Below are 17,595 nucleotides of genomic sequence, written 5' to 3'. Positions count from 1 at the left end.
CTTTTTCTACTATGACACCTCCCAAAAACTACACCTACACAACTCTCCTAAGTCACATGGGTAATGTGACTTTATTTTACATTTTCACACTCCTTTATTTAATAACCACACTTCCTAAAACTATACAAGAGTATTTCAAAGCTTGGCCTTGCCCCTCATGGGATGGACTTGGGCTCTTTGGGCTTGGGCTTTGGGCCACATGATGTGATTCCACTAGCCATATAGAGAAAGGTTCTTGACCTTCTTAGGAATCACCTTGAGTTGGACATTATAGAGGCACTTTTCTTAGAGTTGGATCATTGTTCTAAGACAAGAACTCACCAAAAACTAGTACCAAATCCGAAACTCATTTGGATGAACCAATTTTAGTCAAATTGAACCGAACAAAAGAGTAAGAAAAGCAAAGGAACAAGATGAATGGACAGAATTATAAAACTGCCGAACCAAAATACTCATAAAAACAGCAAGAACACCAAAACAAACTCAAGAACACAAGCTAACAAAAACAAATGAAAGAGGAGAAAGGAAGGAGAGAAGAAATGCTCATGAAGATGGAAGGAGGATGGATGATCTCGCCACTAGAAGTGTGGAATGCTCCTAGATAAGAGTGATGTCGCCACTTGAGGACTCCATTGATCCATCAAGATAAGACTAGAGAAGAAGGCTCAAGCTCTCCAAAGTTCACTCAAAATTTGAGTAGAGTTTTCTTAGATTAATTCCAATCTGAATTTTACAAAGGAAGCACCTCTATTTATAGCCTAAGGTGCTGAAAATAGGTGGGAAATTTCAAATAAACTGATTTGAAATTCCCACCAAAAACAAGTCACATGGGAGGTGTGACCTTTTTCTACTATGACACCTCCCAAAAACTACACCTACACCACTCTCCTAAGTCACATGGGTAATGTGACTTTATTTTACATTTTCACACTCCTTTATTTAATAACCACACCTCCTAAAACTATACAAGAGTATTTCAAAGCTTGGCCTTGCCCCTTGGGCTCTTTGGGCTTGGGCTTGGGCTTTGGGCTTGGGCTTTGGGCTTTGGGCTTTGGGCTTGGGCCTCATCTTTATTTTATGTCTTCTTTTAATTTTGAGAAGACTAGAAGGAAGAACTTCAAATGTGAGGGTGGATGTCCTCTTCCTCCATTAATAAAAGCCTCCTTTATTTGATTCTCATCATACACTCTGGTGGACGGAGTATTGTTCAGGCACGGGTTCACCCACCCTATCTTAACGTGCGTAAATGGCGACGAGTGTACCAGAATAATGGCGGAGCTCCACGAAGGCATTTGTGGGAGTCACGTAGGGGGGAGGTCCTTAGCCTCTAAGGTGGTAAGCGTAGGTTTCTATTGGCCAACAGTAAAGGAAGATTGCGTGCGACACGCCCAGCGTTGCAAGCAATGTCAAAAACACGCTGACTGGCACAAGGCGCCGCCAGAAGAGCTGCGATCCATATACAGCCCGTGGCCTTTCCATACGTGGGGGATCGACATCCCATGTCCATTCCCATTGGCGATAAGGCAGATGAAGTACTTGATCGTTGCCATTGAGTACTTCACCAAGTGGATAGAGGCGGAGCCCGTGGCGCAGATTACTGCGCACAAGGTGCAACACTTTGTTTGGAAGAACATTGTGTGCCACTTTGGCGTACCTAGGCGGCTGGTATCCGACAATGGAACCCAGTTCGCCAGCCAGCAGTTGAGAAACCTGTGTGCAGAGGTAGGCATCAAGCTAGTGTTCGCATCAATCGAACACCCCCAGACTAACGACCAGGTAGAGTCAGCGAATAGAGTTTTGCTGAGAAGGCTAGAGAGAAGGCTAGAAAAGGCCAAAGGAGCGTGGGCGGAGGAAGTGCCAAGGATCGTATGGGTATACCACACCACGCCCCAATCTTCCACCATGGAGACGCCTTTCAGCTTAGTGTATGGGTCGGATGCGATGATCCCGGTCGAGATACACGAAAGCTCGCCACGCTTCAAAAATTTCGTGGCTGAGGAATCCAACGAAGAAAGGCGGGTGAACCTGGACCTACTAGACGAAGCCAGGGAGGAAGCCAGAATAAAGGTCGAAGCCGTAAAGAGAAGAGTAGAGCGATAATATAGCTCTAAAGTGAAGCCACGACAGTTTCAAATTGGTGACCTAGTTATGAGGAAGGCTCACCCATACGAGCTGGAAAATAAGTTGTCTCCCAAGTGGACCGGACCCGTCAGAGTTACCGAGGCTAAGGGCAATGGTTCGTACAACCTAGAGACCTTGGAAGGGGGTCCCATTCCGCGCAGCTGGAATGCAGCCAACTTAAAATTTTATTTTAGTTGACTTATGTAAGCAGCCATGTAACAATCTTGTTGAAGGGGACACTCTTTTTCCCTTTAGGGGTTTTTTTAACGAGGTCACCCAAATAAAAAAGAAAAAGAAGTTTGAGAAAAACCTTGCCTTGGTTTCAGTCTTTATCTTTTTCCTGTTCGAAGTGGCGACAGGCGTCGCCAAACACACGCGTTGCCAAGAAAGAAGGTGTCGCCAGGCGTGCGCGTCGCCAGGGTAGAAGGTGTCGCCCAAGCGTAGGCATCGCCAAGAAACATAACGGAGAAAAGACGCACAGTATATGACAAGCTTGTGCAAAAATAAAGCGGCGTTACAGAAACCAAGCATGGTACCGTGGAGTCAAATTTACAAGTAGTATTCGAGATAAATGGGAGTAAGGCGAATGGGGCAAGCATTACATGCCCTGTGCTCATACAAAGAAAACAAACAAACCACTCTTCAGTGGCCTACGAAGTCGGGATGGGAGGAGGACGAAGCTCCGCTCTCAGCCCGCAAGGCCCAGGTAAGCTGTGACCTCCGTTGCTGGTTTATCTTCGAACCTGCACCAAGGGAAACGAACATGGTAAAGACACCACGAGGCAAGACATGCAAAGATTTAGAGAGGATCGAAAGCGGAAGTTTCTAAGGTGGTCACTCATACATATATACTTCTCTAGGGTTCCGGCGTTGAACTCCAAACTGATCAAGGTGGCGGAGTCAAAACCCCCCGCCTCAGCCAGTTTCCGGCAAACCACCTGGTCGTTCGGGGTTAGTTTCTTGAAGGGTTTGGACTTGAGGGCTCTCGTCTCCCTCACCCAGTACAGTGGAAAACCATCTAGGGCGGAGGGCACGAGGTCAGAGCAACAGACTTTGAAAAACCTACCCTTCCACCCAGTGAAGGAGTTTTGGAAGGGAGTCAGGAGAACCCTGCCGGGAACGTTACTGAGGGTCACCCAGAGGTTGTTCCTTTGCCTCTTCACCTCAAAGAAGTGAACAAAGATATCAACCGAGGGTGCACTCCCCAGAAAGCCGAAGAGTATGTCAAAGGCTTTGACGAAAGCCCAGCTATTAGGATATAGCTGGGCCGGAGCGGCATTAATCTCCGTCAGTAGTTCCCTCTCAAACCTGGAGAAGGGTAGGCGCACGCCGATGCTCTTGAATACCACCTGATAGAAGTAAAAGAAGGGGACCCCATCGTTAGCCCGTTCGTCCCCGCACACCGGCTCCCCCAGGGTGCAAGGGAGTACGACAATGTCGTCGTCATGCCTCCTAGCGAAGGCACGATGATCGTAGGAACACGAATCCCCTTTGTGTTCCCTTATGGCCCTGGTAGAAAGCAAGCATGAGCACTCTTAAAGGAGCTCGCGTGAAGCCCACGCATACAGGTCCTTGGGGTTAACCCTAGAGGGAGGAACGCGGGAAGACATGGCGCTACGAGAGGTGAGAAAAGAGTATGGAGTTCAAAGAAGAATGGCGCGTTGGGAATACGGGAGGTAAAGCGCCAACTAGGAGGGATGCAGAAGGAACTCTGTGTGTAGCGGTGCAAGAAGGGTGCAAAACACAGGGATGGTAGAAGCAGGTTCAAGATTGTTGAAGATCTAAATATTGCAGTTGGAGTGCCAAACGACGCAAATGGGAGCACCGTGCGATCGAGCCACGTGGCAGAGGATGGGAGGATGATCCTGGCGCCACTGGTTAACATTCAGAAAACGTCGAGTCGACAGAATGCCTAAGGGTACGATGCGCCGTCGAGAATGGGTCAGAAGCTCATAAAATGTTAGGATCAAGTCAAGTGAGGGAACGTCCCATCAGCCATACGAGAAATGCCACGTGGATGGCGCGGGCGAGACCTTAAGCTCTTCGCTACCCCCAGGCGTCGACCAGAGTCAAAGTCAAAGTCAATGCCAAGGTAAAGTCAACGGCTTAACCGCACCAGGCGTCACCAGCAGAAGACGCCGAAGGCGTCATCAGTAGGAGGCGCCGAAGGCGTCGCCAACATGAGACGTCGAGAGCATCGCCAGTGCAAGTTATCAACTGCGTCGCCTCCCCGATACCCACAGGTAGGAAAGACTGTGGAGGGAGACGAAATCGAAAAAGTCAAAACTAGTCACTAGAGGCGTCGCCTCCCCGATACCCACAGGTAGGAAAGACTGTGGAGGGAGACGAGATCGCCAAATGCTGAGTGAACCACTGGCAGGGTTGTTCCCCGATACCCATGGGAAGGAAAGACCATGGACGGAACGACCCCCTGGAGGGCTTCGAGCCTTCCCAGTGTTTGGCGTTTCTAGACACCCTGAGGGCGATACGGCGCTGCTGTAGCAGGCCTCTCCTTGGGCGTGGGCGCCGGGCACCAAGAACCAAGGGACACCTTCAGAGTCTTCGTCATCGGAGAGAATCTCCAACACCCGTTTTCCTTTGTCAAGGGGGGTTTGAGCAGGTGATGAAGCCACAGCCAGTGGGACTGCGGCGATGGGCGGAGGTGAGCTGGGTGTTTGAAGTGGTTGGAGGCTACGTGGGGGTGGTGAAGATGAGCCTAGTGGGGCTTCGGTAGTGGTCGGTGTTGGTGAGGGCAAGGTCAGTGAGAGGTTTGGGTCAGCAGCAGGGGCGGAAGAGGCGCCAGCCTTGGTGGCACGAGCAGCCTTCAGTGCTTTCGCCAAGACCATCCTCTTGGAAGCATCCATCACCGATCCTGCATTCAGACAAACCAAATAACAGAAGTTAAGGCTAATGCAGTTATACAAATCCACAAAGCGCGCAGATGAACGAGACATAAGGCACTGAGCATCAAGGAAAACAGGTGGAGGAGGCCAACAGGGCAAGCATGATGCAATAAAACACAGATAACAGAGGGCAACAAGAGAGGAGCCTCCCTACCAAAGTTAGTGGACAGGGAGTGGGCATTGTACTCGCACGCTATGAGCTTCAGCGTGTCGAAAACGATCCTCAGGCCAGCCAAGGCCTTGCACACCCCCGTATCAGCGGAGGACAGCTCATCCAGAGCCTTGGCCTTGAGCAGCTTATGATGCTCTGTCCAGTATTGTTCCGTCCGGTTCACCTGGGACGTCTTCGTGCATGACCTCAACCGTCAGCTAGTGACTCCTTCCCACTAGTCACCTGTGGATTCCTGCAAAGAAGGAAAAAAAAGGGCGCCCTAGCATCCATTTGCACTCCGACGCTCAAGTCAGCCAGCAAGAAACACCAAAAACTGTGCACCTCCGTATCGGAGCACCGCGTATGGCACTCTGAAGGTGGTAAAAAGGAAACTGTGTCTAGTGTATATTTCTCCTTCTAGCAAAAATCTTTCCCTAGTCCTTTGTGCGTAACCTCAAGGCTCGAGCAAGCAACTAGAGAGTTTCTGGGAAATTTGCCAAAAGTTCGAACCCCGTTCCCAACATTCAAAGCGCTATTTAATCTCTTCACGCATTGAAAGCGCCTTAAAGCGCATTTAATTATAAAAACGCTCAGCGCATTTAAGACGTTCGAAACGTTCGGGAGCATTTATAGTACCTTAAACGCTCGAAATGGAAAACTGTATTAAATAACCTTAATTACCTTGTACCTGACAACGTGGCGTTTCCATTCTGACTTGTCTGTTGTACACGTGGAGGACCTCACAGCACCGTTACCCTATCTGAGGGTGTTTCCTCGCGTGAGCCCTCCTACCTGGGAGTGCAACTGCGCAAGGGGTGACTTTTTGGGTGCCAATTCATGCCCCCAAGCCTCTAGTCACTCACTGTGAGAGCGTATCTACCTTCCTCTCGTACCCTGTGCCTGGCTGCCCCCGGGCATGACCCCTCTCTTGGGTCGTATCTATCCCAAGGGCGTTTCTGGATGGCAGGGGCACTTCACGAGTCAGGTTGCTCTATACTGGCGCTATTTCCGTGGCCTTGAAGCCACCTTTCTCTTCTCTTTATCACTGTTCCCTGGTTATCAGGGGTCTGAGGCCTTCCCACGACATCGCCCCCTCCATGGTCTGTCCTACCCATGGGTGTCGGGGAGCAGCACTGTGGTCACCTTGCTTTTGCGTCATTCCACCTTGGCGACACCCTGCTAGGCGACGCCTTATCTTGGCGACGCCCTGCTAGGCGACACCTTATCTTGGCGATGCTTCCTCTTGGCGACGCTTCCTCTTGGCGACGCCTGCGCTTGGCGTCACCCCACCTGGGCGACGCCTTACGTTGACTTTGACCTTGGCGCTGACTTTGACCTTGACTTCGTCAACGCCCGGGTATGGGACGGTACAAGTATAGTGGGAAGCCATCCAAGGCTGTGGGGTCGTGTTTGGCGCAACACACCCTGAAGAATTTTCCCTTCCAGCTTTTGTACGAGTTCTGGAAGAGGGAAAGGAGGATTCTGCCAGTGATCCCGGAAAAGCTCACCCAGAAGCTTTTCCCTTGTTTCTTCACCTCGAAGAAGTGTAGAAAGACGTCTAGAGAAGGGAGGATGCGCAGATATCCGCAAAGAATCTGAAAGGCCCGAACAAAGGCCCAGCTATTGGGATGTAACTGGACAGGGGCCGTATTGAGCTTCGTGAGGAGTTCCCTCTCGAAGGGTGTGAACGGAAGGCGTACCCCAATGCGTTTAAATACAGTTTGATACATGAAGAAGAAGGGGTTCCCTTTCCTGGGTCTGTCGTCCACACAAACAGGTTCCCCTGGCCTGCCGGGACAAACGGAAATATGGGCATCGTGGGTGCGGCAGAAGGCATTGAAATTGTACAAATGGGGGTCACCGCGATGGTTCTCCAAGTTCTGAAAGGTCGTCAGGGTAGTGCACTCATTTACAAGATCGTCAGGGGCCCATGTATTGAGGGCCTTATAGTTGGTCTTGGGGGGAGAACCGGACCTTGGTTTCAGGCGCACCACGATGCGGATAAATAACTAGAGAAAGAAGAAAGGAAAAGGGTTTTAACAAGCGATGCCAAGGCAGAAAAGGGAACAAAACCCTAGAAAAATGCCACCCACACGAGGAAACCCAGAAAGGAGGAGAAGAGAACGGAGGAGCGAAAGAATACAAAAATGCAGAAACATAAACAGTCCTAGGCAGTTCATCCATACATTATAGTCATGCAGTAAAGGGAGTCGCCAAGGGTAGGAAAAACCATACCTTTAAGGGTCGAAGGGTGTCGTGAGCGGAAGCACGAACAAGTAGGGATTGTTATAGAAGAAATTCGAAGAAGATGAACAGTGAGAGAAGGCAGAGAAAGTGGATGTAACAGTGGTTTCGAGCGCGGATGGTGACCGTGCGATGATGCCACGTGTCGCAGGATTAGGCGCTCATTGGGTGCGCAAGAGACTTTTGGGCCTGACGGCGTGATGAGCCATGTGGCAAGCGATTAAGCATGGCCCTAAAAGTTGTTGCTCCCCGTTTCAGAGGATGTCCAATCAGCCATTAAGAGCACCCCAATGGTTCAGAGAATGTCACATCAATAGTTCGAGAAGTGTCGCGTCAGCAAAGAATGACACGTCACCAGGGTGACACGTGGATGGCGTGGGCGAGACCTTAGTCTTTGCGCTGAAGACAAGTCTTCAGCTTAAGACTGGGGGGCTTGTGTACCGTCCCGTGTCCGGGCGTTGACAAAGTCAAGGTCAAAGTCAACGTCGGGGTTAAAGTCAACATAAGGCACCGCCTAGGTGAGGAGACGCCAAGTACCAGCATCGCCGAGGCAGGGCGTCGCCGAAAGGAAGCGTCGCCAAGGTAAGGCGTCGCTTAGGTGAAGGCGTCGCTAAGTCAAGGCGTCGCCCAGCTAGGGCGTCGCCAAGGCCAAATGTCACAAAGCAAGGCAATCACAGTATCGCCCCCTGATACCCATGGGTAGGAAAGACCATGGAGGGAGCGACACCGTGGGAGGGCCTCAAACCCCGATAACCCGGGGTAGCAATAAAGAGAAAAGAAAGGTGGCTTTAAGGCCATAGTAATAGCACCAGTGGAGAGCAACCTGACTCGTGAAACGCCCATGCCGCCCCAAAGACGCCCTTGGGATAGATACGACTCGTGAGGAGGGTCACGCCCAGGGTAGCCAGGTGCAGGGTACGAGAGGAAGGTATATACTGATGGCATTTCATGAAGGTCTTCTTGAATCATGTAAGAAAAAGTGGTGCGGAAGCTATGAAGGTGTGTGAGCAAGATCCTCCTAAGAGTGGTGTTGATCTTGAAGGTGCATGATATGTATGAAGCTCGGGAGGTTCGGCCAACCCAAGGAGAGGTGAAGGAGATGAAGTTTAGAGCCTAGAATTCTAGGGAGAAGCAAAGCTTGGCACAAAATGGCAGCATAACTTTACTCACAATAAACTTGGAAAATACAAGAGTTAGCCCTCCTATTTATAGGCTATTTGGACGTAGAAGCTAAGCTAATATCTAATGAAATGGAATCCAAATGAAATGCAAATCATAGACCATGTGCCATGACCGGTCACACATGGAAAGCTTCTAGAAAGTTTCACTCAAATATGCTTTCTACACTACTCTAATTACTAAGTACCCCTATTGGGCCTTTATGCAACATGTACAAAGCTTTCTCTCTTCCATCCGTGGCCTCATTCACTTGGGTTTGAACATGCTTAGCCATTGACCTTGTGAGAGGACCTAGACGGTCTAGTTCCACATTTATACGCTCCATGGGTAGCCTCCCTTCTTCACGTTCTAGACGCTCCCTCCTTGTAGCTAGACGCTCTTCTTGGTCTAGACGCTCTTCATGGTTTGGGCTTTGGCTCCCATGGCTAGATGTGCTTGGCCCTCTTCCATCATATACGCTCTCAAAGTGAGTGACTAGATGTTTGGGGGCATGAGTTGGCACCTAAAAAGTCACCCCTTGCGCAGATGCACTCCCAGGTAGGAGGACTCACACGAGGAAATACCCTCAGATGGGGTCACGGCGCTGTGAGGCCCTCCACCTGTACAGCAGCCAAGTCAGAGTAGAAACGCCATTTTGTCGAGTACAAGGTAATTAAAGTTATTTAATACAGTTTCCATTTCGAGAGTTTAAGGTACTATAAATGCTCCCAAGCGGTTTAAACGTCTTAAATGCGCTGAGCGTTTTATAATTAAATGTGCTTTAAGGCGCTTTGAATGCTTGAGTAGCTTAAATAGCGCCTTGAATGTTGGAAACGAGGTTTGAACTTTTGGCAGACTTTCCCAGAGTACACTCTAGTTGCTTGCTCGAGTCTTGAGATTACGGACAAGGGACTAGAGAGAGAGGTTTTTTGCCAGAGGGAGAAAGATACACAATACACAGTTTCTTTTGACCACCTTCAGAGTGACACCGTGGGATAACCCGGGGTAGCAATAAAGAGAAGAGAAGGGTGGCTTCAAGGCCATAGTAATTGTGCCAGTGTAGAGCAATCTGACTTGTGAAGTGCCCATGCCGCCCCAGAGACGCACTTGGGATAGTTACGACTCACGAGAAGGGTCACGCCCGGGGGCAGTCAGGTGCAGGTTACGAGAGGAAGGTAGATACGCTCTCAAAGTGAGTGACTAGAGGTTTGGGGGCATGAGTTGGCACCCAAAACGTCACCGTGCACTCCCAGGTAGGAGGACTCACACGAGGAGATACCCCCATATGGGGTCACGGCGCTGTGAGGCCCTCTACGTGGACAGCAGCCAAGTCAGAATAGAAACGTCATTTTGTCAGGTACAAGGTAATTAAAGTTATTTAACACAGTTTACGTTTCGAGCATTTAAGGTACTATAAATGCTCCCAAGCGGTTTGAACGTTTTAAATGCGCTGGACGTTTTATAATTAAATGCGCTTTAAGGTGCTTTGAATGCGGGAGTAGTTTAAATAGCGCCTTGAATGTTGGAAACGGGGTTTGAACTTTTGGCATAATTTCCTAGAACACACTTTGGTTGCTTGCTCGAGTCTTGAGACTACGCACAAGGGACTAGAGAGAGAGAGAGGTTGTTTGCTAGGAGGAGAAAATAGACACTAGAGACAGTTTCTTTTGACCACCTTCAGAGTGCCATTCACGATGCTCCGATACGGAGGTGTAGAGTTTTGGTGTTTCCCGTTAGCTGACTTGAGCGTCGGAGTGAAAACGGTCGCTAGGGCGCCCTTTTGTCCTTCTTTGCAGGAATCCACAGGTAACCAGTGGGAAGGAGTCCCTAGCTGATGGGTGAGGTTGCGCACAAAGACGTCCCAGGTCAACCGGCCAGAACAATGCCCTTCGGGTTGAAGAATGCAGGGGCTACATACCAAAGGCTGATGGACAAGGTGCTCGCACCCTTTCATCGTGTGGTGAGCTTGGGCCGTCCTCCATCATCCCCTCCCTCTTGAAAAGGATTTGTCCTCAAATCCAAAGCTTTTTCTTCAACTAGGGGGATGGTTGTGGCTAGATGGTGTCCATCATCTCCTCCTTCGGGAAAAGATCTATCCTCAGATCTACAGACTTGATCTCGGATAGCAACCTTTTGCTTCGCCAAAGCTTGTCCTCCTGGATCAAACGTCCACCTATAGAAATAATCAAATAAGGCATATGTGTTAGTTTGCAAATTAATTTTACTAGGTTGCCATTTTTGCTTTTCTTTTGGTTTTGGCAACCTTGGACAAAGTTTCTCTTTTAATGGTTGTGTGTGGTCTCTAATCATCTTATGTATTTTAAAAGGTTCATTTGTGGTTACTTTCTCTTTAGGCATAAATCCTATAGAAGATGGTAACAACTTAAAAGGAGAAAGATGATTGAACCCACACATAACTTTAAAAGTAGAAATATAAGTAGTTTTGTGAACTACTTTATGGTATGTTTGCTCACCTCTAGAGTTGTGTGTGCACTTCATGATTATTCTAGGCATAGTAGAAAGAGCTAGATTTTCAAATATATTTTGACCATGCGTTTGAGGATGATAAGAATTTAAAGTGTGCAATTTAGTTGCAAGTTTTCCAAAGGAAATCCTCAAATCATGGTTTGCGAAATTTGGAACTCTATTCAACACTATGCTTGAAGATAAACCATGAAGATGTATCACTTCTCTAGAGAAGAGTTTATCCATAACCATGAAGATTGAATCACAACCTTTTGTTGTCCTAGGGAGTTTTAATAGGAAATTTATATCTTCCCAAGGATCATTTGCAAAAGGTGAAAGAGTATAGAGTTTATAAGACATTGCCTTGGGCGTATTTTGAAAACAAGAATTGTACCTAAGGTAATGTCTTTGAACTTCTTTTCTCATGGGGGACAAAAGTTTTCCTTTTAAAAGCTCTAGAGTTTTATCAACTCTAATTTGTCCCATGAGTTCTCCTTCATGAAGACTTTTTCTCTTATGTGTAAGGATAGTCTCGTTGTGACAACCATTGTTTATAAGGATTTGTACACTTTGCAATGGTTGTCTCAATAAGACATGACAAGTTTCTTTATGCACTACTTCACATAAAAAATTGTTTTTGTAGATGCTTATAAAAAACTTGACATTCACTTGGTGATATCCTAGCACATATGAGAAATAATCTATTTCATTTTTATCTATGCAAGCTTCTTTTAAAGACTCTTCTTTTTCACTTAGGCTTGCAAGTGTTCCTTTACAAAAGGTAAGGCTTTGAGGTTGTTCAACAAGACACATATTTTCAAAGGTATTTTTAAATCTTTGGTCTTGTTGAATGACCTTGTGGGAAGGAACACTCTTCTCCCACGCCTTTTGTTCTTCAAGGGTCTTCTCATGCTTTTCTTTTTCTTCTTTTTCTTTAGTTTCCCTTTCGACTTCCCCTCTCTTCTTTTGTATTTTTCTTTCCTTTCTTTCTTTATGGGAAGCAAACAATTTTTCTACCCTCATTTCCCAATCTAGGCAAGCTTCTATATTTTCTTTTCCATGGAAATGGGGTTGGTCTACCCTAACCTCTCTTGGGTTTTCTTGTTCTTTTCTATCTCCTCTATGTCTTCTAGGGGGTTCTTGATAATAATCATTTACTCTAATGCTTCCCTCCCCAAAAGAATCATGATCTTTAGAGATATATGCATGAGAAGGTAATTTTTTTAGAATGTGAGACTTCTCATCCTTTGCTTTAGTCAAAACATTAAGTTTAGTCTCACTCTCCAATTGTCTATATGCAATTGATTGCACAGTTTGTGAAACTTCTTTCAAAAGAGTTTTTAAAGATTTTAATTCACTTCCAATAGACTTTGTAGAATGAGAAGAAGAAGACATGGCTAAAGCTTTGTGTATATAGGTGTTTTACTTTGAGAAAGTTTAGGAAAGTTAAAGAAGGTAGTTTTCCAGGTAAGGGAGGTGAGTCACAAAGGACTACTTAAATATCCTCCAATATCTTCACACAAGACTTTCTCTTAGTGAAACACTTAGAACACAAATAAGTTGAGAAATCAATTTTTTTTTTAATGCAAGAAAACAATGTATGCTAACTAATTTAACAAAGCTAGTCGGTTTAACACAAAATAAGCATGCAAAGCGTTACTACTAAGCAAAAAGAAAGACAATCACCAACAATTAACAAAATTAAACATGCAAAACGTAGCTATGAAAGCAAAAGAAAAGCAATTACAAACAAGTAACAATTACTAATCAAGAATGCTATACTATTCGGCCCTAGGTGAGGCTTCTTGGACACTTTGAGCCCTTGAAGACACACTCACCGTCTAAACGTAATTAACAATAAACCAAGTTGCAAAGGAAATAAGAGAACTCCCTTTGTTGATCCTCTTTTTGGTTAGTGCACTTCTTTGTTGTCTTTGCTTGTTGATCTTCCTAGTGTTTGTAGTGTTTTCAAAAATGCTTGTTTCGGCTTTGGCCTTGTCTTCTCCTTAGAATGATGGTCTTTAATTCTCCAATTTCCAGCACCTAGCAAAGGGCTAAACCTTAACCAAATCAAGTTCCCATTCACATAAGCACCAAAGAAGAATTAAATTCCAGCACCCAAATTAGAGGTCAAAGAACAAAAGCAAGAAATAAATTTAATTGAATAAAACAGTACCACCAAAAGGATTTAGATTGTGACAACTAGAAAGAGAGTCAATTAAGTAAAGCAAACAAATAAAGGTACTCAAATAAAAGTTGGCACACAAAAGAATTCCTAAAGAAAAGCACTAGATTAGATGACCAAATAAAAAAAAAAAAACAGCACCACTGGAAAATGTTGTGGGCCAGAAAACGTGTTTGTTCCCCGATTTATGCTGAGCTGTATTTTTAGAATTTGGCTCTGAAATTTGTTATGCAAGATATTCAGGATCTTATCTAAAATCTGGCTTTGGATTCACTCAAAACGGATGCACCATTGTTTTTTAATAAATTTTGCAAAATTGGTGTTCGGTTAGGCCAGCTGGAGCGCTCAAGATTTGCACTCTGATTTTGTAAGATTTATCATTTTTTTTCTGTTGCTTCTTTTGACCTAATTCTTTTTTTGTCTTTTCTATAACACTTTAAACTTGCGTTTTCCAGAAAATCAGAATTTTCCTATGGGTGGAAATATTTTTCTGGGTTAAAACAGCCAAAACAGAGAAGGTGTAAACAGGAGAATCTGAAAACTGGAAACAAAAACAGCAAGATACCAAAGTTTAGACACAATGGAAATTTGTGAAATAGAATTGTGTATGATCTAAACACAATATGAACTCAAACTAAAAATTAAAAAGGCACCAAAGGAGCAAAGAACAGCAGATTCAAACAATTTAAAGAGACCCAAAAGCAAGAAACAATCAAGCCAATAATAGGACTACTAAGAATTGTTGACAAATATGGATTCACATGACTTGACACAACATTTATAGATTCAGAAAATAAAGACTCAAAGCATAAAATGAAGCAAAATTAAGAAAGCAATAAGGACTCAAAATTCCTAAAAGAAAACAGCCACTCAATGGTGTAAGGAATCCTATCACAAGCTGCACAGAATTTGTTCAAGATCAATTGAACAATTGTGCTTCGGTTGGATCTTCCATAAGCACACCAAGAACAATTTAAAAAGTAAAAAACAGCAAGACAAGTATGGAATTTAAATGACAATATGAAATAAAGAAGAACTGAAAATTTAAAAGACCAAGCTACTCATCTTGAAGAACCAAAAGCTCTGATACCAAATGATGGCATTTTCATGTGTTCTTCTTGAATCAAAGTAGAAAATAAGGTGCGGAAGCAATGGGTGAGATGATCAAGACCCTCCTAGGAGTTGTGTTGGCCTTGTAGGTGCATGATGAGTATGGTGTTTGAGTGGTTCGGCCAGCTCAAGGGAGAAGGTGAAAGGATTGAAGTTTAGAGCCTAGATTTCTAGGAGAAGTAAAGCTTGTGCACAAAAATGGCAGCATAACCTTACTCAATTAAACTTGAAAATACAAGGTGTAGGCTCCTCCTTTTATAGGCTAAGGAGGACCATAATGCAACCCTAATGCTAGCCAAATGAAATGTAAATGTGAAGCACATGGGTGCACATGGCACATGGGTGCACAAATGAGCACATGGGGAGGGGTGTGTCTAGTTTTTATGCTCACCCCCCCCCTCCATGGTCTTTCTAGAATGTTCACACAAATATGCTTTCTACACTACTCTAATTACTAAGCACCCCTAATGGGCCTTTATGTAACAATTACAAAGGTCTTCTCTTCCCAAAACCGTAGCTTTGACCCATGTGTATGTGAAACTAGACGGTCTAGAAGGAATCCTCATCATGGCCTAGACGCTCCTAATGTAGCCGCTCCTCATCATGGCCTAGACGCTCCTCTTCATAGGCTAGACGCTCCTTTTTGAGTCTAGACGCTCCTCATCATAGGCTAGACCGTCTAGTCTTGGAGGCTTGGCTTTCATCGTGTGGTGAGCCTGGGCCCTCCTCCATCAGAATGTGCAGGCATATGTCGACGACATGGTCATAACGTCCCTAGAGAAAGACATGCACGTCACCGACTTGGAAGAGTTGTTCATCACGATAGCCAGGTACAAGCTGAAACTGAATCCTGAAAAGTGTGTTTTTGGTGTAGAAGCAGGGAAGTTTCTGGGGTTTCTCCTGTCGGAGAGGGGAATCGAGGCTAACCCCGAGAAGCGTGCCGCCATTTTGGCATTGAGGAGCCCCGCCAATGTGAAAGAGGTGCAGCAACTCACGGGACGGATGGCCGCCTTGTCCCGATTCGTATCAGCAAGTGGAGAGACGGGCCACCCATACTTCCAATGTTTGAAAAGGAACAACAGGTTCGTTTGGACAAAAGAGTGTGAGGAGGCCTTCGTAAATCTCAAGGAATATTTGGCAAGCCCTCCAGTTCTGTGCAAGCCCCAAGTCGTAACACCGCTCAGGCTGTACTTTGCCATAACTAAGAGGGCGATCAGCGCAATGCTAGTGAAGGATCAGGATCGGATCCAAAGGTCTATATATTTCGTTAGCAAGGTGCTGCAAGCCCCAGAGGTAAGGTACCAGGCCCTAGAAAAGGCAGCACTGGCGGTTGTATTCTCGGCGAGGAGACTGCGCCATTACTTCCAGAGCTTCATGGTATTGTGATGACTGATCTGCCAATCCAGAAGGTTTTGAAGAAGACCGATGTGGCTGGAAGGATGGTGAAGTGGCCAGTCGAGCTTTTGGAGTTCGACATCAAATATGAACCCCGGGGATCGATCAAAGGGCAAGTCTTCGCCAATTTTGTGGTCGAGTTGTCCTCCGAGGTGGCACAGAACGCCGAGGATGACTTTCGCTGGGTACTCTCAGTTGATGGGTCGTCCAACCAGTTGGGCAGCGTGGTTGGGGTCATTTTGGAAGGGCCCAACGGAGTGTTGATAGAGCAATCATTGAGGTTTGCTTTCAAAGCAAGCAACAATCAAGCAAAGTATGAGGCTTTGATCGCTGGAATCCTGCTGGCGAAGGAAATGGGGGCGAAAGTGCTGATGGCCAAGAGCGATTCGCTGCTGGTCACCGGACAAGTAACTGGCGAGTTCCAAGCCAAGGACCCGCAGATGGCAGCCTACTTGGAGTACGTGGAAGAGCTAAGAAGATCTTTCACTTCATTCGAAGTGGTGCACGTGCCAAGAGAACAGAATGCCCGAGCTGACTTGCTAGCCAAGCTCGCCAGTTCGGGCAAGGGGGGCAGACAGAGGACTGTCATTCAAGAAACCTTGAAAGCGCCTCGAGCATTCGGGGCAGACCACCAGGTTCTCCATGTTCGTAGATCAATGGAAAGACCGGCGAGAAGTCATAGATCCCTAACACAGGAAACTCTGAGGATGCCGAGGGTCAGAGCGCGCCCAGCAGAAGGGGCAAGGTCGATGCAGGTTTGCGCTGTCCACGAACCAGACACGTGGGTAACGCTGTAGCAACACTATTTAGCGGATGGTGTGCTTCCAGTTGACTCAACTGAGGCCAGAAAAATAAAGAAGAGCTCTAGCAAGTTTACCCTTATTGATGGCGAGGTGTACAGGTTTGGATTTACACACCCTCTTCTTGTATGTATACATGGAGAGAAGTGCACGAGGATTATGGCTGAGCTCCATGAGGGAATTTGCGGAGCCACATTGGAGGTCGATCCCTAGCGACAAGGACTATCCGTGCAGGCTATTACTGGCCCACGATGAGAGAAGATTGCAAGAGATACTCCCAGCGTTGCAAGCAATGCCAACAGCACGCCGATTGGCACAAGGTGCCCCCAGAAGAGCTAAAGTCAATTTACACCCCTGGCCGTTTCATACTTGGGGAATTGACATTCTGGGACCCTTCCCATTGGCGATCAGGCAGATGAAGTACTTGGTAGTGGCGATTCAATACTTCACCAAGTGGATCGAAGAGGAGCCAGTGGCCCAGATCACCGTACACAAGATCTAGAACTTTGTATGGAAGAACATAGTGTGCCGGTTTGGTGTGCCTAACCGCCTGGTGTCAGACAATGAGACTCAGTTTGCAAGTCACCTGTTGAAAAAGCTGTGCGAAGAGGTAGGAATACAACAGGTGTTTGCATCCGTCGAGCACCCACAGACGAATGGCCAAGTGGAGTCTGCCAATCGGGTGTTGCTGAGAGGTTTAAAGAGAAGACTAGAGAAAGCTAAGGGATCGTGGGCTGAAGAGGTACCCCGCATAGTTTGGGCATACCATACTACTGAGCAGTCAGGAACCCACGAGACGCCGTTTAGTTTGGTTTATGGATGTGATGTGATGATTCCAGCCGAAATCCAGGAAAGCTCGCCGAGATTCCAAAACTTTGTGGCGGAAGACTCGAACGAAGAAAGAAGAATGAATCTGCATTTGCTGGATGAGGTCAGGGAGAAGGCGAGAGTGAAGGCCGAAGCAGTAAAGAGAAGGATTGAGCGAAGGTATAACTCTAAGGTAATGTCAAGGCTGTTTAGAAGTGGCAATCTGGTGATGAGGAAGGCCCATCAGTATGAGAT

Source organism: Phaseolus vulgaris, chromosome 3 (genome assembly GCF_000499845.2).
Source record: "Phaseolus vulgaris cultivar G19833 chromosome 3, P. vulgaris v2.0, whole genome shotgun sequence".
In the NCBI taxonomy this organism is placed as follows: Eukaryota; Viridiplantae; Streptophyta; class Magnoliopsida; order Fabales; family Fabaceae; genus Phaseolus; species Phaseolus vulgaris.
Note: the sequence above shows the minus strand (reverse complement) of the source record.